This window comes from Heterocephalus glaber, unplaced genomic scaffold (assembly GCF_053883595.1).
Source record: "Heterocephalus glaber isolate CG9 unplaced genomic scaffold, H.glaber_assembly_v1.0 deba00000347, whole genome shotgun sequence".
Lineage (NCBI taxonomy): Eukaryota > Metazoa > Chordata > Mammalia > Rodentia > Bathyergidae > Heterocephalus > Heterocephalus glaber.
Window position 1 is genome coordinate 63391897 of NW_028258143.1, and position 6343 is coordinate 63398239.

The window sequence follows — 6343 nt, forward strand, 5'->3', positions numbered from 1 at the left end:
ATGTATCAATTCCCTGTGATGAATGTAATCATTATATACTACAAAAATGTACAAATAAAAATGTTAAAAATCCTGTTGATTATTTTGTAGATATTGGCAAATTAACTCTAAAGTTTGTATGGGGAGGCAAAAGACTCAGAACAGTCAACTCAGAATTGAAGAAAAAGAACAATATTGGAGGACTGACACTACCTGGTCAAGATTTACTATAAAATTGCGGTAGTCAGGAGAGTGTGGATTGGCAAAATAATAGACACATAGAACTATGGAACATGACAGAGAGCCCAAATAAACCACACAAACATAGTTAACTGACCTTTGATGAAAAAGCAAAGACAACACTGTACTGCAAAAATAGTCCGTTCAATTTATGATGCGGGGATAACTGGACAACCAACTATAAGAAAATGTATCTAGACAGCCCTTATACTCTTCACAAAAATAAATTCAAAATGAAACATACAAATAAATGTAAAGTGCAAAACTTCAAAAGTTCTATACAATATAATAAGACAAAAACCTAGATGATCTTGGATATAAAGATGATGCTTTACCTAAAATACTAAAAGCACAATCTAAGAAAGAAACCATTGACAAACTAGATTTAATTATCATGAAAACTATAGCTGTTTTCCATAACATTAGAAGACTAAGACAAGCCACAAAATGAGGAAAATATTTGGGGAAAAAACCACTAACCTGATGAAGGGGTGTTATTCAAATATATTGAGAACTCTTAAAAGGGAAAACAACCTAATATCTTTTTAAATTAATTTTATTGGTACACTTTAGGTATACAATATAATGACATTCATGATTGGAAATTTGTACCTTTACATAATATATCTTGATTCTTATTTTTTCCCCATTTCCCTGCCCTCCCTTCAACCCCTCCACTCCTCCCTATTTACAAAGATTTTGTTTCCATTTTTTCCTTTTCTCATGTTAATTCCATTCCCCTCTGTTCTTTCTCCTACCCCTCCAACTTCCCTTTCCCTTTTGCCTCTTTTCTTCCTATTTCAAATTGTCTATTATACATTTTGATCCTTATTTACACTTTCAGTTTCTCACACCAGAGAAACTATTTGGTATTTACACATGTGTGTCCTATTTATTTCACTTAAGAGTATGGCCTCAATGTGCATCCATTTAGCTATAAATGTCTCTAATTTCTCCTTTTTATGGCTGAGTAGTACTTCATTTTATAAAGAAACCAAATTAATTGCTTCTCGGCCTTTTGGCTAAGATCAAGTGTATAAAGAAACCAAATTTTCTTTATTTTCTTATTCAGTAATGGGCAATTGAGCTATTTCCAAGTCTTAGCTATTACAAACTGTGCCTCTGTAAACATGGGTGCACATATATTGCTGTGGTCTGATTCTTTTAATTCTTTGGGGAAGATACCCAGCAGGGGAATATCTGGTCAAATGGGATATCTAATCCTAGTTCTTTGAGGTATCTCCATACTGATTTCCACAATGGTTGTACCAGTCTATACTCCCACCAATAGTGGAAAAGTGTTCCTTTTCCCCCACAGCCCTGCCAGCATTTGTTATTGGTTGATTTCATGATATCAGCCATTCTTTCTGGGGTGAGGTGGAATCTCAGTGTTGTTTTCATTTGCATCACTCAAATGACCAGTGATGTTGAACATTTTTTTTCATATGTTTATTTGATATTTCTACTTCTTTGTCTCAGAAATGTCTGTTCATTTCAGATGCCCATTTTTGGATTGGGTCTTTAAATTTGGGATGTCTGATCTTTGTAAGTTCTTTATATATTCTAGATAGTAGATCTTTTCCTGAGGAACAGCTGGTAAACATTTTTTTGGGTTTGTCTCTTCATGCTGTTGGTTTCTCTTGCTATGCAGAATCTTTTCAATAAGATGAGATTTCAGTTGTTGATTCTTTGTGCTAGTTCATGTGCAACTGATGTTTTGTTCATGAAATCTTTTCCTATGACAATGTCTTCAAGAGTTCTACCTAACCTCTGTCCCAGCTGGTTCAGCATTTCTGTTTTAATATTTAGATCTTTTAATCCATTTTGATTTTAGGTGAGAGATACAGCTCTAGTTTTAATTTTTGGCAGTTTAGAACCTAATTTTTCCAGCACAATTTATTAAAGAGGCAAAAACAATCTAATTTTTAGAAATGGTTCAGAGATCTTTATGGACACCTCACAAAAGAATATACACAAGGGGATAATAGGTATAAAAGAAGATGCCCAACACCATAGGTCTTTAGGGAATAAAAGATAATAACAATGAGATAACACCACACATGTATCTGAATGGAAAAAATTGAAAATGTTGACATCATCAAATGCTAATAAGGACAGGGAGCAAAAGAAACTCATTAATTACTAGCAGGAATGCAAAATTAAAAAGTCTCATTTGAAGACAGTTTTGTAATTCTTAAAAAACTGGAGATACTCTTGCCATAGGATAGAGCGATTACACTAGTTGATATTTGCTCATGTGAACTGAAAACCTGCACATGGGTATTTATAGCAACTTTATTCATGATCAGTAATATTTAGAAGCCACCAAGATATACCACAGTAGGTTAAAGAAAATAAACTCAGGTACATTCAAACATCAGCATTGCAGTAAAATGAGCTGGCTAATCACAGAAATTTACATAATGAATATTAAGTAAAAGAAGCTAATCTGATCAGTCACATACTATATTTTGCCACCTAGGTAACATTCTGGAAGAGGCACTACTCAGAGGTTAGGGATGAAGGAGCAGTACACAGAGTGTGTTTAGGGCAGTGAAACTATTTACACAGCACAATGATGATATGCATCAGTATACATTTGTTAAAACCTATGGAACATATAATGTCAAGAGGGAGCCCTAATGTGAAATATAGTCTTTGGGTGATCATGATGTGTTGATTTACGACGATTGATTTTAAAAAAATACCACTGTAGTATATGATGTCGATAATGGGGTAAGCCGTGTGTGGAGGGGCACAGTGGGTATTTGGGAACTCTCTGTGAACATAAAAATCCCATAAAAAATAAGAGTACTAAAAAGAAGTAGGTACTGATATAGGCAGCAAATTGCTTAATCTCATCTGAATTACTCTGGGGAAAAAAGCAAATCTCAGTAGGTCATGTACTGCGTGACTATTTTTATAACATTCTCATAATGACAGTGTTATAGAGATGAAAATATCATTGTTACTAGTGATGGCAATGATGGTGAGGAGGGATTTAAATGTGGTATCGGCCTCCAGGGAACTATTGTGTTGACCAGCTAGTTCTGAAAATTGTTGATGTGGTGATCACATGAATCTGCATAGTGAAATGGCCCAGAACTAAACATGCACACTGTGCTGATGTTGATTTCTGTCTTTTGTTATTGTATTATAGTTCTATAAATTATATCCCCTGCAGGAAACTTAGTGCTAGGTACATGCAGTTACATGTACTCTTTCTTGCAATGCCTATAAATTTAACAGTTTTAAAACAAAAAGTGAAAAAAGTAATTCCTGACCATGTACTCTCAGCCTACTGACAGAAAACCTGTAACTATTAAATTCACCAGAGATATTTTTTGCTTGTGAGTGTATCAGAAGTCCTCCCACCTTCCCCTGTTTGATAATTCTATAGGGAGACGTATAGCATTCAGCACATAGTCATGCTTATAGCTATGATTTATTACAGCTGAAAAGATACAGAAAAAAATCAACAAAGAGGTGATTGATCAACAATCACCTCACGAGCCACAAAATCTGGGGGAATCAGGCACAGTTTTCTGAGTCCTTCCCTAATGGAATCATGCAGGACATGCTTAATTTCCCCAGTGAGGATATCACATGAAATGTCACCAGAAATCTTGTAACAGAAATATCATCCAGTTTTATTGGGAGTGGTCCCATACACAGGTTCTATCTGGAACGTACAAATATTCCAGACTCCCAAAAGGAACAATGCTCAGTATAAACCACACTGCTTGCACAAATGGTTTAGCTATACAAAGGAGAGTCAGTTAGAGTTGTAGGAATGCTTCTAACATGCAAGTTTACAGACGACAGCCAACAGCTAAAATTTTAAACAGAACTTTTAATGAATAGCAGTTTAGGTCTGCTATGTTAATTCTTTTCTGTATAAAAGGTTATGCATATTGTAAAATTAAGCAAGTAAATAAATATGTGTCAAATATAAATTCATGATATTGTGAGAAGCTAGTGTTCATTTTATGGGAAAATACAAATATGGTTGAATCAAAGATGAACACTGTGATATTGGAATGAAATTAGTGCTACTAGAATTAATTTATGATTTTAAAGTCTATCTATTCATCCATCTATCTATCTTTTGGCCTCCTGCTTACCTACCTACCTATAATTATTTTTATTAAAAAGATACAAGTGCAGTGTCATCCACCCCAAAAGAAATCAGCATAATAAACAATTATATGCAGTATTTCTTTCTCAAAACCATTCCCCCCAAGAAGAAATTTTTAATTCCAAAGCCCAGACTGAGAACATGCAAAGTAAGCCTGAAACGTTTTAATACTCTAGAAAGCAAGAAAATAAAAAAGGGCTGTAGTCAGTTTGAAGTTGCTCACACTGGCTAACTTTCGGACAATTTTGAATAGCCTTTTTTTTGTATCAGGAATGGAACTTAGGGCCTCATGCTTGCGAGGCAGGTACATACTACTCTGGGACAATTTTGAAAGGAAAATGTAAGCCCAAACTGATTACACATATTTAAAACAACAAATAAATACAGTCAACTGAGAATAATAGATTTTTCTTTTTTTTTCCAGTACCAGGGATTGAACTCAGGACCTGAGCTTGTGAGGCAGGGGCAGTGCCACTGAGCTAAATTGCTGTCGAAAATAATAGATTTTTGAAAAAAAAATCTCCAAGTACCTTTTTTTTCAATCTTGATTTAGGCAAGAATTGTCTGAATTCTAAAACTATGAACTAAAATTTGATGAATACGAGTGTTTTACATAGTCTCAGAGTATCTCCATACTTTTCATGTAAACATATTGATATAGAAGATATCACTTTAACTGAATATCTCAAAAATAAACAAATAGTGGCACTTGTGAACATTATGACTTCCTGATGTGTTATTTTTGGATGGACTCATGTAGAATTCCTGGAAATAATGTATAGTCTGAATCTAATCATGAGGAAGCAAAAAGGCAAATTTACATTCTCTTCCAAAACTGTAACTATCATGAGATATAAAGAAAAACAGAGGAACTTCTCATAGGTAAACAAGGCTAAAGACACACTCAAGTACATGAAATACATAACCCTGCATTGTATCATTGTATGAAAAAAATTTAAGAACATTATCTGAAGAATTGGATTTAAGGAGTATAGACAGTATATTGATTATAATCATTATGTGTGAGATAAATTTTCATAGTATATTAATTATATAATGGACCTATGATAAATGCCCTTGTTATTAGAAGATACATGTTGAATTAATTATTACAGGATAATAAATCATAATGTCTATAATTTATTACAAAATAGTCCACCAAAGGAGAAATGGGTCAGAGAGAAGAAAGGAAGAAAAAAGAAAGAAAGAAAGAAAAGAAAGAAAGAAAGAGAGAGAGAGAAAGAAAGAAAGAAAAAGAAAGAAAGAAAGAAAGAAAGAAAGAGCAAAATGATAGAAAAGTATTGAATGTAAGTAAAAACCTACAGCTGTCCAATAAACTATCCTTGCAACTTCTATGGAACTTTCAATTTCTAAAGTAGTAAACTTTTAAATAAAGCCAATTGAAAAATTAGTTTCCACATCTATGACAAATTAATTAGTAAAAGTAAATACTTTTTATTGGTATTACACAATGAATATATTATCTAAGCCTTACTCAAAGGAGTGGAAGGAAAGCTATGTGGAATTTTCATATTCTTTTAAAATTACATAAATTAAATTAGAAAGTGAAAAATGTAAGTAAGCACCAGCACACACAGATGAAAAAGCTATTAATATCTTACTCAGTTCTGTGGTTCACTCTTAAACTGCTTTATTACTTTTATATGAGTAAAATTTTCTCTTAATGATATATAAAGCCAATTCAGTGATTACGTTGGAAATCTCACTGGTTCACAATGGTTTGTCATAAGAAGGTGTAGAAAGGTCTCCTGAGCAGTTCAGTTTTAGTCCACCTTCTTGGCATTGCTAGGTACCGTAAAATTGGATTAAGGCTGATGTCTAGGATGTATGCTTAGGTGGTCCCATTCTTACTGGTAGATTAATTCTTTTCCCATTAACTTTCTTTTTGGAATATTAAAACTGGAGGCTAGTACACATTAACAGGGCCCCTTGGCAAGCACAAGGCATCAGAAGTCACCTTCACTG

The 6343-nt window shown here is 33.6% G+C and overlaps 1 pseudogene; it reads left to right on the forward strand.

The window, feature by feature from the left end:
- The first annotated feature begins 1221 nt into the window (after positions 1 to 1221).
- On the forward strand, positions 1222 to 1361 carry LOC147829993 (U2 spliceosomal RNA; annotated as a pseudogene).
- The last annotated feature ends 4982 nt before the right edge of the window (positions 1362 to 6343 follow it).